The following is a 19707-nucleotide window of genomic DNA, read 5'->3' on the forward strand; positions in this document are numbered from 1 at the left end:
GATGTGGCACATATATACAATGGAATATTACCCAGCCATAAAAAGAAATGAAATTGAGTTATTTGTAGTGAGGTGGATGGACCTAGACCCTGTCATACAGAGTGAAGTAAGTCAGAAAGAGAAAGACAAATACCGTATGCTAACACATGTATATGGAATCTAAGAAAAAAAAATGTCATGAAGAACCTAGAGATAAGACAGGAATAAAGACACAGACCTACTAGAGAATGGACTTGAGGATATGGGGAGGGGGAAGGGTAAACTGTGACAAAGTGAGAGAGTGGCATGGACATATACACACTACCAAACGTAAAATAGGTAGCTAGTGGGAAGCAGCCGCATAGCACAGGGTGATCAACTCGGTGCTTTGTTACCACCTAGAGGGGTGGGATAGGGAGGGTGGCAGGGAGGGAGATGCAAGAGGGAAGAGATATGGGAACATATGTATATGTATAACTGATTCACTTTGTTATAAAGCAGAAACTAACACACCATTGTAAAGCAATTATACTCCAATAAAGATGTAAAAAAAAAAACAACACAAAGCCAATAAAATTCAAATTAGTGAAGTTAAAAACAGCCATACATGTGTGTGAGTTCATCTGGGAACAATCAGCTTCCACCTATCTGCCAGGAGACAGAAGCCCAGGACATACCAGCAGAAGAACTGCCCAGCTGAGCCTGAATGAAACTGACAACCCTCAGAACCATCATTTATTAAAATAAATGTTTAGCTCACTAAGTTCTGGGGCATTTGTTATATAGTAATAGTTATGGCATGCCCTCTCTAAGTTGACACTACTTCTTGCAATCCTATTTTGTATTACACCAGATGGACTCACACGTTTATGCTATTGACCTGCCTCCTGAAAGCATTTTATTTCTGGGACTATGCTCTTACAGAAAATCTACTCTTTAAAAAAAGAAGCACTGAGTATGGTACTGGCACAAAAACTGACACATAGGTCAATGGAACAGTGTAGAAAGCCCAAAAATAAACCCACACGCTTAAGGTCAACTAATCTATGACAAAAGAGGCAAGAATATACAATGCAGAAAAGAAAGTCTCATCAATAAGTGGCGCTGGGAAAACTGAACAGCTACATGTAAAAGAATGAAATTAGAACATTCTCTAACACCATACAAAAATAAACTCAAAATGGATTAAAGACCTAAATGTAAGACTGGATACTATAAAACTCCTAGAAGAAATCATAGGCAGAACACTCTGACATAAATCACTGCAATATCACTCCATCTCCTAGAGTAACAGAAACAAAAACAAAAATAAGCAAATGGGACAAAATGAAAAGACAATCTACAGTATGGGAGAAAATATCTGCGAATGATGCAACCAATAAGGGATTAATTTCCCAAATATATAAACAATTCATACAGCTCAGTATCAAAAAAAACATACAACCCAATCAAAAAATGGGCAGAAGACCTAAACAGACATTTCTCCAAAGAGGACATACAGATGGAATAGGCACATGAATAGATGCTCAATATCACTAATTATTAGAGAAATGCAAATCAAAACTACAGTGAAGTATTCCTCACTCTGGTAAGAATGGCCATCAGCAAAAAGTCTGCAAATAATAAATGCTGGAGAGGATGTGGAGAAAAGGGAACCCTCCTACACTGTTGGTGGGAATGTAAATTGGTGCAGCCACTATGGAGAACAGTATGGAGGTTCCTTAAGTTACCATATGATCCAGCAATCCTACTCCTGGGCATATATCCAGAGAAAAGCCTAATTCAAAAAGATACATGCACCCCAAAGTTCATATCAGCACTATGGAGAATCCAAACACCTTAACCTTAATGACATTAAAGAGAAGCAACTGGCCGGGTTGGAAAGTGGTTGTTGCCTTAGCAGATTCTCACTTTAGCTAAGTGAGAAAGGCATAAGCCTTTTGATAAATATCCAAAACTGAATTTTGGTTTAGGCTAAAGAAAATGGCCCTCATTTCAGATTTAATTAAGCATTTTTTTTGGAGGATATGTTGTGCTGTTCAAACAGTCTGGTCTTATATTAAGAGTTATCTTAATTGTTTAGTGCACCTTTGGCCATATCAATGTTTATACTGCAAATATTTAAAAATAACCAATGAAATTTCAGGTTATTGTTCATCTAACATTTCTTTGAATTAAAGTGATTTTCTCAGTTTAAATCCTTTATGTTTACAAAGACTATAAATTATTGGAGTTTAATTCAGTTTTGAGGTGATATGTGTGTTTGTGTATATATACATATATCATATATTTGTAGTAAACAAATGGGATGCATGTTTTATTAAAAGAATTCAACTTATTGTGCTGCTCATACATGACCCTCCACCTTCCACCTGAGATTTATAGTTCATATTGTTAGTTTATCTTTGTTTTACTATTTAATTTTGTATCTAGATATGAAGTGACTTTAAATATAAAATATATTCATTAATCCAATGAATTGTATTTAAAATTATTATGAACTATTAATGCATTGAGCTTTGTTAAATACAACTATATGATAAAGAATAAACATGATAAAAAATGGAAGATAACCAGTATGCTTTTTATGTTATATATAGAACTAGATAGGAAGCAAGTGCCTAATAAATATGTATTAACAATTATTATGAAAACATGGTCTTGAAAATTGAGCTTTTTACTGAAAAACCTGACTATGCCAGACATAATTATTTGTAAATAGATAGTCAGCAGAATATTTGTAGTGAAATCATAGAAAGTGTGGTCAGTTAAAATTGCCTACAAAATTCAAGTTTAAACATAAACTGTTTTTGAAATACTTTATGCAGTGGAATTTACTTTTGCTGAACAATGTAATTTTCCCTCCTTCTAGAGTCTGTGATAATCATTGGTAATTTTCCTAATTTTGCCCCACTTCAGACTTTGATCAGCACAGCATAAACCAATTTTTATGTCTTCATTTATAGCAAGGGGAAGAAGCTGACTAGTAATTACAGTGAATAATAAAAGTATTTGTCAAATATCCTTAAACTGCTTTTGTAAAGTAGGACAGTACAGTTGGTCCTCTGTATTTGTGGGTTCTCCGGGTTCCAATCTGCAAATTCAACCAATTGCCCATTGAAAATATTTGCAGAAAAACGCTCCAGGAAGTTTCAAAAAGCAAAATTTGAATTTGCCATGCACCAGCAACTACTTACACAGCATTTACATTGTATTAGGTTTTATAAGTAATCTAGAGATGATTTAAAGTATATTGAAGGATGTGCATAGGCTATATTCAAATACTATGCCATTTTATATAAGGGATTTGAGCATCTGGAAATTTTGTTATCTGTGGGTCCTGGAACCAATTCTCCCGTGGACAACGAAGGATGACTCTGTTCCTATCTGTCAAGGATGGTTAAGTATTATTTAACTAAATCCAAGAAAGTATAGCAATAGTATTTCATTAGCCTATAATAACATGATCTTTTAAACACTTAAAACTACAAGCAAAAATATTGAAAGATTATTATTACATTTAATTCTGATTCAGTAGCTACTCTATAGAGAAAATGCTATATTATAGTTCTTAAATTTTTTCTGGTATTTAATTAATATTTTCAAAGAATGAATTATTTAGACTTCGGGCTTGCAGTTTCATTAAGAGGGTGCTTACATGTACAAAGAATGTTCATTAAGGAAAAAGTCTTTAAAAAATAAACTGTTATTCAAGTACATTTCTTTAGCCTAAGAATAAACTATAAAATCTTGCTTCCAGGTGGCTTTGCTGTCTGTTTCCATGGCTTTGTAGAACTCTTGAAATTGAGCTTTTCTTCTCCCTTTGATGGAAAGAAGTGCTGAAGGTGTGACGTTTCATTGCAATGCCTCATGCCCATCCCCAGCAGCAATTATTCAAGTAAAAGTTTAGTCACTTCATGCTCACAAGCTTCAAAATGAGTATGCTCAAGCAGCATTCATGAGAAATGAAACTTTGTCCTCAAAGTCTGTGGGCAAATGAGAATCATAATTGCATATTTGTATAAAGTCATATATTTATTAATTATTTTAATTCAGATAATAGCAAAAAGCTATCCTGTTAACAAGTCCAGATTCTGAGTAAAAAAAAAAAAAGGCTTAATAAAATATTTACTGAATTTGTTTCTTAAACAATAAAGAGAGAGGAAAAAAATAGTTAGAATTCAGAATAACAGACGTAGCTCATATGTCTACAGGGCAGAATAGGAGATGGAAGAAACAGTATATTGGAACTACCAAGAAAGCTATGCAGAACTACAGATGCCTATGCCTCCTCTCCTTACGGTTGTCTGATAGATGATCACTATGTATCCTACCAGCCCCACGGACACCAACTGATAAGAGAGTGATGTTGACTAGAAATCAAGATTTCAGCGATCTCTAGCTTGATCTTTCAGTCAACCTTAGCCTGGCTGTGAGAGTTTGTTATTAGCATAAAATGCTTGCTTATTTAGCAAGTTACCATGTAGGAAATTTGAGTTCCATGACACTGTAAATTTGCATAGAATGACGTGTATCTACTCTTTTGAGAGGGAACTCTCACTGTATTGTACTAATGAATGTCTGAAAGCTGTTACTCATTAAAGGCAAAGTCTGGGATTGACCTCCAAGTCACATAAGGTCTCATGTAAATAGATTGCTAGAAATTATGAAGTTGGGCATCCATCTGGTTTCAAACGTGCATGAGCTTTTAAGAGACTAGTGTTTTATTCTTCATTCTGTGATGCCACTTAATTTTCATTGCACATTTTTCATACAAGGTGGACTCTTCTAAATATAACATTAAAAGATAAAGAAAAAAGTCTAAACTTTCATTGCAACTTCTCTCAAGTTGAAGTGCTCTCCTCTGATCTATAAAGAAAAGGCAAGACCCTTCAAAGCATTTGTACCTGCTGAGGATAAAAGTTAATGCTTCTAAATAAAAAGGTATAGGGATGAAATGAAAGTTATCAGTAGACTTCTGCCCCAGTCTTTCAGTATCCTAGAATCACTATTCTTATTATGGTAATTTCTATGATTGAAGCTTTCAAAAATGAAAGAGCCTATCTTTTAAAGTAGACTCTAGAGATGAGAGGCAAAAGTGCTGTGTAAGGAACTCTTGCACTGGGGGGATGTGAATCACATTGCTGGATGGAGCACACATCTACCTCCCCTACCCTCCATCAGAGCAGGAATTATGGAAACTTTAAAACAGAAAGCAGGTAGAATGGAACTTGTGGAAGGACCAGAAAAGAAAAAAAAAATCATTTCAAAACAAAAGAGAAAGGTCAGCAAAGGAAAGAGTAGTTCTCACCACAAATTTCATGTGAAAAAAATATCAACAAAGTGGAGTGAAGAGTGAGGTAGTCATCAGAGTAATACAAGTGTTGCCTTTGGAATACTTTTATCAGGGGACCCATCCTACCATCCATCTATACTACATGAATGACATCAGAAAATTTTTGTCCTTGACTAATTCTCAAGCACTACTTTCTAAAGAATGTGACTGATGTGCTCAGAGACAGTGCTTAGTCTGGGTGTTGGGAAATAATGAAAAGCAGATTAGACACTATGGCAACCCCCATACCTCAACAAAAAGAGTAGAGGGAAAAATGAGGGAAAAAAGAAAATATCAGTTTTTGCTATTGCATCCAAGATAAAGCTGTATTTACAGCTTTCTAACAGAGAAAGATTGCATCCAAGAAATATCCACAGTGGTTACCAAGAGTGTCCCAGACAGGGATGGAGGCTGCACCCCCATAAGTCTGTTATACCCATACCGCCAGATATCTCAACCTTTCTCTGAAAAGCCCAGAAACAAGGCTACTATAAGTAAGATTGGTTTCCACCAACAGAAGAATATTTATTTGACTTGAGAAAATACACTGTTCATCTAAGACTTCTACAAGATACATATACAACTGTGAATTACCAAATATTTGTGTTAAATCCAGACCATGGACTAGAGGATCAAAGTTTATTAACAAAATGAAATCATGAAGAAACAAAGTTAATAGGGGAAATAAAATATAACTTAATATAATAATTATAGTTGTTATAACTTATAGAATTAGAAGAGATAATGTATTTTGGAAAATGTGGAAGTTAAAAAGTGAACACTCAAAATTCTTGATATATATGAAAATATTATTTATATGTATCTGTGTTAAAAACAGAATGGTTACAGTTGAAGGTAGTAAGCTAGAAGACTGAGAAAGGAAAATTTCCCAGAAATCAGAGAAAATAAATAAATAAAAGTGAGAGTAAATAGATGTCTGATAGATACGAATCTAGTAGAGGTCCCAGGTTCCAACTGAAAAAGAACAGAGAGAATTGAGTGGAATAAATAATCAAACAATCAAACAAATTATTCTTAAGCTTGAAATGAAAAGCTAAGACCACAACTAGATGAAAATAATAATAGACTCAAAATCACATATATTTTAGTGATATTTAATATCAATAGCTGCACAGATAAGATAGAATTATTAGTTTTTGGAGAGAGCAAACTATGTTAAAGGAAAGAATCAAATGGACATCAAGCTTCAGCTTGAGCAGAGAAATATTTAAAGACAATCAGGCAAAGCCTCCAAAGTTCTGAGGGAATAGTGATGTTTGAACCAGAACTTTGTAGCTAACCAAATGAGCATTCAAATATGAAAGTGAACTAAAATTAATTTTGGATATGCTAGCGCTGCAAGTCTGTTGGGAATAGATCCTTTCTAAACAAATGGCTTATTGCAACAAAACTAATACAGTATAAGTCAAATCTAAGAGAAGAGGGTGAGATAAAAGAATCAATGGTCTATGACAATAGCGATTCAAATTATGTGTAATTCTAAATTAATTATATATATAAGGTAATAGTACCCAGAATATTTTAATTTTGAAAGGTAGAGGATAAAGAGAAAAGTAATGCTAATTAACTGAGTTTAAAAACTAGGCTAATTCAACAAAAGTCAGAAAAAGGGAAAAAATCAAGAATGCAATAAAGGAAATCAAGATGATAGAAATTCAGTAATCATAATGATCATTCATAAATTAACGCCCCTTTAAAGAGAATTTCAGACTGTCTTATAGTCCAAACATGTACAAAATTATTGCAAGAGACACAAATAATTATAGCAAAATTTGCAAATAAAGTGAGAGGCATATACACTTGCCAGATGCTATTAAAAGAAAGCAAATAAGGCAAGAACACTATCAGAAAAAGGAGAAATTACAAATTAAGGTATGAAATTTAATGGAAAAAAGAAGACTATTAAAATTGATTAGGGAATTAATCATCCAAAAAGATGGACAAAATTTATCAGGTGCTCAACAGCAATTGAGAACTGCTGATTATTAGAACTTTCTATAGTATAGCAGAATGTGAAATATTACTTAATTTTAGCTACTTTTTCTTGCTAATTACTGAATTCATTTTTGTCTTAGGGGCAAATTCTGTACCTTTTAAGATTTCTACTTTAGAAAACTTGAGACTTTCCTTTACCCTTTAAATATAATCAGTATTTAAAATATTTCATGGCTATTTGAACAACAATAGCAACTTAAAATTTTTGTTTCTGGGTAATAAGTCACATGTATATATATGTATGCATATATGTATAGGTATATATGTATATGTACATACAGATATATTCACATGCATTAAAACATACACACACAATAAATGTGTCTATGTTGTAGATGATAGATAGATATGGATAGACAGGTGGATAATTATTCATATTCCCCAAATCTTTGAATCCTTTTTTTTACAATAAACTTTTCTGTTTATTTTTAAGACAAGGATATTGAAGTCTCCACAAATGGTTGGTAGTTCTTCTAGATTCTTTTTGAATATCTGACAGAATTATTTCTCTATTTGCTTCAAAATGATGCTGAATGCTTAAGTTACCACATCTATAAATGGCAAAACATCTAATAATACAAAGTTTTGGCAAAGCTGTGGGGAAATACCCTCTCAGTCTTCTGGAAGAAGAGTAAATTGTTACAAGCCATTCCAGAGCTTTATGTGTCAATAATAGCACTGTTGAAAGGAAGAGCTGATGTGCTTTATGACTCAGCAGAAACACTCTTGGGTATACACCCATTCTCATACAGGTCAATATGGAAATGTGGACGAATAAATGCTTAGTTTAACAGTATCTGTTTATCTCCATGGGAATGAAATGTAATTACTATTCAACATGCAGAAGCAATCAATAACTCCTGTTACACAGAGAAGCATTGAGGGGTCTCAAAAATACAGTGCTGAAGGAAAATTGTAAGAAAATACAAAAAATACCATTTCATGGAAATAACTTTCAAGGAATCACATACATACACAAGAATATAGAGTTTTAGCTAAAGTATGTGGTACTAGTATAAACACATATGTACACTTAAGCATGTATATATATCATATATATACATACATATGCACACGTTTGTTTGTTTATATAAATGTGAATAACTTAAGCCTCAGAACTAGGAAGTAGATATTATTATACCCATGTTGCAGAAGAAGAAACTGGTATGGCATATATGTAATATGAAAGGTCAAATGTTCATGAAAGGTCAATAACATAGCTAGTATGTGTTGAAGCCAGATTTCAAACCTTGGCTATCTGGCTCCAGAGTTCACAGGCTTAAGCACCATGTGTGCTTATTGCAAATGTCAAATATGTTAGTGTGTACCTAAGGGAGGATGGAAATAGACATGAGGATGAATGATGGTGACAAAACAATAATATAAAACCAATCAGTCTTGAACATTACTGATGAGAATGCTGTAATGTGATTAATTCAGCTCTGTGAACCTAAAGAAGGGAAGGGAAGGAGGAGGAGGAACAGAAGAAGGAGAAAAGAAAAAACATTCTAAGGAATAAAAGAGTCTAAGTGATAAGCATAAGTAGTGTCAGTGAAAAGACCAGAATATGACTTTTCTGGATTTTAGTCATGTCATTTACAGGTGAAATACATAAAAGTGTTAATAAATTAAGTGCTTTAAGCTTCGGAGATTAATTTGTTTAAACCTTACTGAACATCTGTTACCTGTTTTTTACTATACAGTATTGGAGAAAGATTAAGGAAATGCTCTTTTGGTCTCTTATTTCTATGTGATATTGGACAAAATATTTAACTTATTTTTGTCTAATTTTTTCATACCTAAATTATATTATGCTTTAAGAGTTCTTTACTGTAATAGCAACCACATTGGAAATATTCAATTCCTAAAAAAGATTTAGTAAAAGGATTTTTCATTTATTGTTCAGTGGTATTAAATGCTTAATTTAGCTTTTTTTTTGTTCAACACAGTGCTCAGGTTTAGGAGTGAAGCACATAGAATTGTGAAGAAGAGATGGAGAACCAGTATAGACAGATAAATAAACCAGTGAAAACTGTCTAGAGATCAATGGGAGGACAGATTTCCTTATCATGTCTAATTAATTTGTTTAAAGAATTATTATTTTTACTTTTATAACATGCAGCCACATAGTTAATTACAACAACAGCCATCTACTACAATATCTGTTTAATGACATCAAGTTACAGATTTATGGTTAGTGAATTTTGTCACATGAATAGCAAATGGAAGCTAAGTAGTGGCAGAAAATAAAAAATAGTCTCAATTTCCTACTTCTAAGAAGAGAGATTTAAACAGTGCATTCACAAAAGATGAATATATATAAGAATTAAAGTTTAATTATTTAAGCCTAAAAAAGAATGTTTATCAGACACAGAGCTTGAGATAGTGATCCTGATTTTGTTTTTGCTTTGCTCGGTTTTCTGTGCTTCTGTGGGTTTAAATGCAAATGTGAAAACCGAATACCTTAAAACAGCTTGATCTTTCCTTCTTGGCCTTGTGGCTCTATGCCATATCTTTATATTGAAATCACTAAGTTATGGGCTTTTTCTAAAAAAAAAAAAAAAAAGTTACTCCAAAATATTACCTACTTAGTAGTGATCTAGCAGTATCAAATGCCTAAGGAAAAAATTTTCTATCTGAAAATCTACGTAGAGATTAATGTTTTCCATTTCATAGCTCATTATCCTGAAATAGTCCCCTCTAAAGCCATGAAATGTCTAGAAGTTCATATGAATAATTTTACAATAAGGTGCTATTCCCAGAAACCATTAGTTCTGCTATACTCTTTTTGTTTGAAAGGCTCCTGGATTTCAAAATAAATGTCTTGCCTTATGAAAATAAAAGCCAGTTTGTATTGCTAGAAATTATCTTCTCATAATATTTAACCAAAGCATCTCTTTTTTTCAGAAATAATAGGTCCAATTAATCTCATAGTATCAACCATAAAGATTTATGTAGTGGATGAACCATTTTGCATGAGTTAAATTTTTATAAAATAGAAGCTTATATTTTGAAGCACAAACAAAAAAGCATTATTTTTTGGTTCTGCCAAGAATATGTCCCCCAAATATTTTACAGTTTACTCTTTAAGCAGAATATGCTCAATTCATTACTTCAGGAAATGACCAAGTATTTTGGATTCCTAATTTCTAAAGTAAATGATCACACTCTGCTTTATACATTTTCAAGGTTTATTTTCACTGTTGCCCTTTGTTCTTCCTCTTTATCTGGATGGTAGCTATCAGAACTAGAATGAGTACACCTAGTGCTAACAACTACTTTACTTTCTAAATACTTTTCTGCTCTTGAGTTATAAAACAAATGTGACAGGATTTTATCCAAAATAGTGGCAAATAGTTAGAGCTACTGGGAGGTTCTGCTGTTAATTTACTGCAACTTAGATCCTATATTTAAAACATTTTTTCCTAACATAAGTAGTTAAAGATATAAATCTCCTTTTCAGCACTGCAGCTTTCATTTCCAGCTACCCTATGCTAAAGGGAATACTTTCAGGCACAGAGTCATACACATGTGACTCTTATCTAATGTAGTTCCCCTCTTTCAAGGGTTGACTTCTGATTTTCTGTCTACGTTTGGTCACTCTACAGTACCTTCAAATAGTTGAGTTAGGAGAGTGACATGTAATTTACATCTTAAAAGACCTACACTGTCTCTTCTGTATAGAAAGTACTGGGATAAAATTGAAAGCAAAAAGACTAGTAAGAGTTAATTGCAATAATTCAGGAAAGTAGTGATTGAATGAGGTAATAGTAAAGGACTTCTGTAGAAGTCTCAGATATAGGATGTGTTTTGACTGTAGAGCTGAAATCAATTTTAACTCATCAGTTGGATATAGGTTATTAGAAATTTTGCTGAATCAAAAATGATCTCCATTTTTGTTTATTTTGTTCTTTTCTGTGTTTTTTGTTTTAACCTTAAGATTTTAATGAAGTGTGATGGCAGAAACTATGATTAGGAAGACTGTGGGTTTGGTGAGAAAAACAGATTTTGGAGACTTGACAATACTTCAGTTTAGCTACAATGAGATTGAAATATCTATTAAACATTCCAGTCTTGAGTATAGGAGAATTTTTGTCACTGGCTATACAAATGTAGTTCTTATATTTTTAATGGATGCTATTTAATGTATACAACTTTTTGAAATCACCTGAGAATTAACTGTAGGTGCTTACGAGAAGCGATCCAAAGGAGGATGACCCAGATAATGAGAATGAAAAGAATCTGCTACTGAGGGAGAAGGAAAACCAGAAAGAGTGGTGTCCTTGACACCATTCTTTTTTTTTTCTAAAACCAAGGGACTGATTAAGCCTACTAATGCTTAGAATTATATATATAGTCAACAATATATGGATGAAACATATTTGGAGAAACTGTGTTCAACATAAACATTATTAACAAGTTTCCTGTCAAGTGTATAAAGTGTATGGTAGTGTCCAAAATATTCTGATGATGCAATTTTTCCCAATGAGGAGTATCATGTAGGAATACTATTCTGAGAAATAGTATGTTATGGAATAGTGTTATGGAATTCCCACTTACAGCCACATTTCTCAATGATCCATCAAAAATTTTTATTCTTTTATTCTTTTTTAACTTTTTAAAACTTCTTTGGGGCTGTAAAATTTAAAAGGACTTGAAATTAGTAAAGGAATTTCACGGTTGTAAATTTACTTGGTGCTGGGGGCCAATTCAATTAGCTAAGAACTTACTTTAAATTGCTACCAACTGGATCAATGGAGTATGACAGCTTTCCCCTTTCATTTCCATGTTTCTAAGGACAAGACCTTGAAAGAAACATACTGCAGGACTAGCTACATTTTAGAAAGATAGGGTGTTCTTCCTCTTCTTTGTAAACATTAGTAGACAAGGTAGATTTATTTTTTTATTTTTTATTTTTTTTTATATTTCAATCTTTTAAATATTGCCATGTTTTATTTATGTATTTATTTATTTATTTATGGCTGTGTTGGGTCTTCATTTCTGTGCGAGGGCTTTCTCTAGTTGCGGCAAGTGGGGGCCACTCTTCATCGCGGTGCGCGGGCCTCTCACTATCGCGGCCTCTCTTGGTGCGGAGCACAGGCTCCAGACGCGCAGGCTCAGTAGTTGTGGCTCACGGGTCTAGGTGCTCCGCGGCATGTGGGATCTTCCCAGACCAGGGCTCGAACCCGTGTCCCCTGCATTGGCAGGCAGATTCTCAACCACTGCGCCACCAGGGAAGCCCCGGTAGATTTATTTTTAATTTACAAAGAAGGGGTTACTGATTTCATTAAACAGAGACAATATGAACTCTCTCTGTGCAAGCTGCAAGCAGAATTCTTTAGCTCATGATGATTCCACACTAGGTTCAATTCCTCTTCTGTTTTCAGAGAAAACATATATTTAACACCACACTGATACAGCCTGCCTGTGATTGGAAACTCTCACTTAACACCTGTAAGAATATCTCCCCAAATCTCCACAGTTCACTTAGCCTATATTAACAGTGCTATCTCCAAATGCCACTTCCTTCCCCTTTCTTAAAAAAAAATCAATCAAAAATTTTAAAATGTGCTTGAATTTATTTTTGACTATCATTTTGCTATTTCCATTAGAGTTATTGAGATGGCATTTGAACATCAGAGAAGAGTACCTTCTCTTTCATTACAATTTCAACATCACTTGCGGCAACAATATTCCCTACAACATGTGGAATGCTTTGGCACTGCAACCTACCCCTGAAATATTTCTAGGAGAAATATCATCTCTTATAATACTTATCATGGATAATTTCAAGAGTGCCTAAATTCAAAGTTTACAGCTGGTAGGGAATAATAGAAGCCATAGTGTAAGATTAACAAATCTTCAAAAATGTTAGCTTCAGTTAATTTTAGGGATTTTACAGGTTATATTAGGCTGACTATTCTTAATCATTTCCTGATAGGGTATGTGTAAAAAATTGATCTAAATTCGGCAAGCTTAGGTAGGAAAAAAAGAACACACGTCAAAATGGAATCAGAATGTAACCTTTATTTTTTCTCACTTCCCTGATGGTGATTTTATGGAAGCTTCAGATTTTGTGTTCTCTAGATGAGATCCAGACACCATGTTGGCATTCTGTCTCCCAAATCAGCCTGAGGCAGAGACTCACTCAATAAATAACCCATTCCTTTAGGAAATAACAATAAAAATCTGCCCAGATACAGAAATTTATTGTATCAGGCCTGTTGTAATAGAAAATTGTTAAAGGCTTTAAGGTTTTCATGACTTTGAAGATCAATAAACCTCACCAAAGGCTAAATAGTTCTGTGATTTTTTAAAAAGCCAGCTTAGTTTAGGTAAACATAAATTACTTACCCCCTAAATACCAATAAGCATTCATTTCTAAAGATATATCATCAATTAATAGCAGTTTCTTGACGTTAAAATAAGCCCTAAATTTAATACGCCAACCAAAAAAAAGAGACCAACTCAATTTCAGAAATGTTAAATGTAAAAAAAGGTGCAATTTAGATTAAGAAAATACTATATAACACATCAGGGCTAAATATTTTCAAAAGATTGATCAAAGGCTTTATAGACCCCTTTAAGTATTGTGCTCCTTTTATATTGATGTATCTTTAAATTTTCAATTTAAAATTGTCCACTTATAGATATGTAAAATCCACTTATATTATTTATCCAAAAACATATTTACTCTACAAAGCAAAGCTGAAATTCACCAGCCTTTTATGTCCTTAGGGCATTAAAGTCAGAGGCACTACCCATTTTGCAAAACTCTTAAATGCATCTTTCCTATACATATGTCAACACTTTGCTTATATAAATATGAAATTCCATTCTATGGCTCTTTAAGTGTGTCCTGAGTATGTATAACTCCTTATTTGGAGCTACTCTCCACCTAATTGAGGATGTATCTGTAGATACTGAGGAAGCATGGTACCCCTGGAAGTGTCATCTCACCTGACAGTGCTATAGATGTTCTTTTCTATCACTGACAAAAGATTAAAATTGCTAGCTTGGCATTGCTTTAGGCTGTAATAAAGTGTGGCTTTATAGCATTTATTTGCTCTACTTCAACACATTTGTTTATTTTTTATGTATTTTCATTTGCTTTACAGTTTATTTGTCCAACTTGGTAGATTTGATTTTGAATAAACACACAAGTTGGTTGTTAGTAAGATTTTTTTTAAAATGGCAGTTAGTGCTCCTGTGTGACTCATTGATGGGATATGATGTAAAATATTCACTGGTTTGAGAAACTGAAATAAAACCTTTAAGTAGTGTCACAATCAAATATGAAATAGAATGTGGAATACAGTAAATTGATAGTGTAGTAAAGTCATGATAATTTCACTGAAAAGGTACCTTTGGATAAGATTTCCATGCATCAGATTTATCTCTTGGTATATACACTGAAGTAAATTAGAAATGTTCCCTTTGTTTATTTCTTCCATAAATTTAAATCTGATTGGAGCACATCATTCTGGGCAGGAAACTCAATCCTGTTATCTTGGACAGTGCAGCAGAGGATCTTTTCTGGAAAATGTGGGAAGTTCCCTTTCTTCTTCACTGAAATCATCATGGTTACTAATCAGAACCTTATTTCCCAAGTTTATGTGGTTCTTTGAAGACACGTGATTCAGTCCTTTCTGGGATAAGAACTTTTGTCAATGTGGGAAATTTGAGTGCCTAAAGTCCAACCTCCCTGGGTGCATGATGTAGTCATTTTCCTCTAGAACTTGACAATCTCCTAGGACCAGGCTTATCAGGAAAAATACAGGATGCCAAGTTCAGTTTGAATTTCAGAAAAACTGCACATTTTTTTAGTTTAATTATGTTGAAAATATCGCATAGTATATCTTATATTAAAATATGTATTGTTTATTAAAAAATTTACGTGAATATCCTGCATTTTTATTTGTTAAATCTGATAACCCCTCCTGGGACACAATCAGTGAGTGGTACAGCCCTCACCCCATCCTCACCCACCTCTCCACCACGCCCAGAAATCAGAAACACTGTCTTCTTCCTGGGCTTGAGAAAAAAAACTCTACCCTTCCCTATGTCTGTCTATTCCTGCAAGGTAAACATTCCTTTCTGAAACACAGAAGTAATGCTTTCAGTGAAGGCCAAGGCTGGCAACCTCAAATGCCTATAGATTCCATAATGTAATATACATGACTGAAGCAGGCCCAGGAGGACTATGGCAAACTATTATATATCAGCTAACAGTGTCAGCTGATATTCAGCTCCAGCCAGGTACCTTATGCGAAAATTGGCCTAGTGTTGCTAGATTTTCTAAAAACCAAATTTGGATTTTTAACAGGGAGTCTCCCTATATTGAAGTGTTAAAAGCACATTGAAATAATTTAAGAAATAAAATATGCAGCAACTTACACTCAGCCCTAATTTTTTAACCATCAGTGCAGACTTTTACTAAAGACAGCAGTCAGAATTTACTCCTACCTGCTTCAGCTTTCAGTTCTGCAACAGAAACTTCACCTGAGTTGAGAGAGCCCAGAGCCTTGTAATGAAACAAAACATTAAACACACACACACACACAGCTCGAGTGCCTTTGTGTAACAGAATGATGAAGTATCATGTAAAAGATTCAATGACTTGAGAAGATGAAAGTGAATCATGCAGCATTAAAACTTTATTTCAAAATTAGTTAGTGCTTGCTTTATGGACCTAAAGGAAATCAATAGCATTGTGATATTCATGTAAAGTCCCGGGAAAGCCTGGCTATTTTGCAGGGTTTTCAAGCTAATAAAACAAAGGTAAAAATAAAAATATATTACCTTAATCTTTAAATCATATACATGTGATCTTTTTTTTTTGATTCAATAAGATGTTATTTTCTGTTTCCAATTATGTTTTGTCAGAGCATTAAGCTAAAGTATTATAATCTTGAATGTGTTTTGAAGACATATTTCATATAAAAATTTTGTTTGTTTATACGATACTATCACTAGTTTCTGGGTGAAATTCTGTCTGTGCCCCACTTTCCTCTGATACATATACAGTTTATATTGTGTGGCATATAGTAGTAAGCATAGCTTTCTTTTAAATGCAAGTGGGATAAATCTAATTTCATATGTACATTGTAATAATCACCTTTGGCGATTGGATATAATGAATGAATATTTCTAAGCCATTTTTGTTTTTCCCATTTTAAGGTAAAGAGTATTTAAGAAGCTAGGTGAACATTTTGAAGAAATGAAGAATGACTGGTTAAATATTTATACATATTTAGAAACCTGCTTTGAAAGTCAATACTTCAAAGAGACCTCAACAACTTTATCTAACAATACAGAGTAAGCAAACTACAAATATTTCAAAGCCAATTGACTTTTCTTGAGCATGAAACAAAGATTTACTTGAAGAGAATCAGTATCTAGCGGAGAGGCTTGGTAACCCGTATAGCAATGAAGCAAAAAACAATTACATGTTTAACCTCAAATATAACTTATTTCTGATCATATTTTCATCAAACATTCACTGAGATCCTATTCTACACCAGTCATTGTGCCAGATACTTATGGTACAATATTTTAGTAACATTCCTTATGCCATCACAGAATTCAGATTTTATTGTAGAAGAGAAGTAAGTGAACAGGTCGTTGCAGTCTTCTGTTAATAAGTTACAGAAGAGTGCTGGTTTCTATGGGAGCACCTAGGAGGAACATCAAACACACATGATGTCCTAAATCTTTGTGATGGGATTACTTTTAATTTATCTGAAGAGAACATCTCCCAGGGGTGTTGATTACTGAAAATGCCATGAGACATAGAGGAGGGAGAGATAGGATTCGAGGGTATGTGTTCTCAGCACAGTTCAAGAATATATTTTATCATCCATGCTGGGATACTTTGTGAGAGGGGACACTTAATATTTACATTGGGACATCAAAATTAACCTGAAATGCCCCAGGAAAAATAAGATATATGATCACCCCATAGATAGTCCGTTCCAGATCAGCTCCAGGAAGAATAGCTAAATCCTTTCCTGCATGCTACATTTATTCTCTATTTTACAATAAAATGGTTAATTTGGAGTCTGACATTTAAATATATACCATTATTACTGACAGAATGTCACTTTCAGAAGTCTTTGATATTATTCAATTCTAGTCAGAATATTAAATACTTGTAAGGTGGCCAGAAGGTTATTTCTGGCTGCAGAGCACGATAAGTTTTCCTCATTCTAGAAGACATTGACTGCTTAGAAGTCAGTTTTTTCAGATGCCAGATCAAATCTCTACCTCTTTCATATGTCTGCAAAAGGTAAGCTTATTCTTTGAGTGTTCTCCATTCAATCTTTAAGTGATGGAAAATGCAAATGTAGCTCAAGACTATAATAGAAAAAGAAATGTGTTAGCCTTGCATGATTAGGGGAAAGAAATAAGACAAAACAATTATCTGAGTTAGGAAAAGATTCTGCTAGCTGTTCCTACTCATCTCAGCTATTCAACACACCTGAACAGCATAAAAGAAATTAGTTTTATGCCTTCTTTTTCATTTTCTGGAACGTTGACAAATGTATCTGAAATGCTTACTGTCCTACAAAGGTAATAGCCATTTATTTAACAAAATGTGTATTAGTAACAATAATGGCAAAAAAAAAAAGAACTTTGGCAGAAAAACGACTATTCCATTATACTTGACACTTGCTTAATAGTGTGATGTCTGGCACATTTAATAATAGCTAATGAGACTTTAATGCTTAACTACAGAAAAATGCATTTTATTGTGGGTGTTCAAGGACAATAGTTTATTTTTACTTTGATTTATAATTATAATAGTTTTGAATAGAATATATATAACAATCCTATTCAAATGGAATTCACAGACAATTTTAATAGCATGTGATTTATTTTAACATTCTATTTACATGTAATGTGGTTGCAGATAGTTCCTATTTAGTTGGTAGGAAAACTGAGTCACTGCAAGTTGTGACAGGTCTAAGGTCATTACAATTCGTTTTCTTCTAATTCTTTGCTACTGTAACATCCCAAGACTTCTCGTAAAATTTTTTTAAAAAAATATGTTTTGTTGAAGCCACTTATTTTGATAGTGAAGATGATCCTGACATTATAATATATAAACAAAATATGTCTTATTATAAGAAGGATACAACTGTGAGAGTTTCAGAACTTTGAAAAATTTTATAATTTTACTGAAAAATAAATTTGTTGAAATTAAACATTTGATGGAATTTAAATTTTTATTTTTCATAAAGTTGCCCAGAAAAGTAATTTGCCAAATACTCAAGACTAACATCTGTTGATAAGATTTTCTATAGGATCACAAAGCCAGGGAGATAGATACCTCAGATAGATGCCCTATAGTTTATTTAGTTTAGCAGCCCTTGTGTTGAAACTTCTCAGTATAAAATAAATCTAAGGAGAGCAAAATATTGGTCATCAATTTGTTTGAAAACAGTTATCAAACAACTAATTAGATAAACATATGTACAGGTCAATTTATAGAAACTACATATATGTCAATGTCTGCTCAGCATTTACAAGCTAGTAGATCCTTTGTGAAAGTTATAAAAGAAGAATGAGAATATTTATTTTGTGATGGTTAATTTTATGTGCCAACTTTACTGGGCCATGGATACCCAGATATGTGGTTAAATATTAATCTGGGTGTGTCTGTGTGTCTGTGTTCTGGATGAGATTAATATTTGAATTGGTAGACTGAGTAAAGCAGATTGGTCTCTCCAATGTGCGTGAGCCTGGTCTAATCTCTTAACAGCCTGGGGGGATTTACTCTTTCTGCCTCAAGTAATTTTGGAGCTGGGACATCAGTCTTCTCCTGTACTCAACTGGAACTTACATTAGTAAAAGAAAGTTCTTCTGATTCTCAAGCCTTTGTACTGGGACTAGAACTACACCAATGGTTCTCCTGGGTCTCCAGCTTGCTGACAGCAGATCTTCTCAGCATTCCATAATCATGTGAACCACTATCTTATAATAAATCTCTCTCTCTCTCTCTCTCTATATATATATATATATACACATATAAATCTATATCTACAAAGATATATATGAACATATATATGTATACACACATTAGTTCTGTTTGGAGAATTCTAATACATATTCAAATACAACTGTACTTTTTATTAATTTTTTAATTTAAATCATCTGCATTAAAGTAAATGGAGTGGGTTATGCTTCCTGACTAGACCCTACTGATACAGCCTCCTTTTATCTATTGTGGTCTATTAAAATTAATTTTTCTGAGCAATTTTCTGTTATTGCTAAAAGCACATAGCATTTTAAATTCAGTAAAATACAAATTGTTTTACCAATTTCCTGTAAATGTTAGAATACTTTAGAAAACTTTAACTCCTTTTACCACCCCA

This window comes from Delphinapterus leucas, chromosome 8 (genome assembly GCF_059928025.1).
Source record: "Delphinapterus leucas isolate spDelLeu-1000000601 "Yukka" chromosome 8, BTC_Dleu_Yukka2, whole genome shotgun sequence".
NCBI lineage: Eukaryota > Metazoa > Chordata > Mammalia > Artiodactyla > Monodontidae > Delphinapterus > Delphinapterus leucas.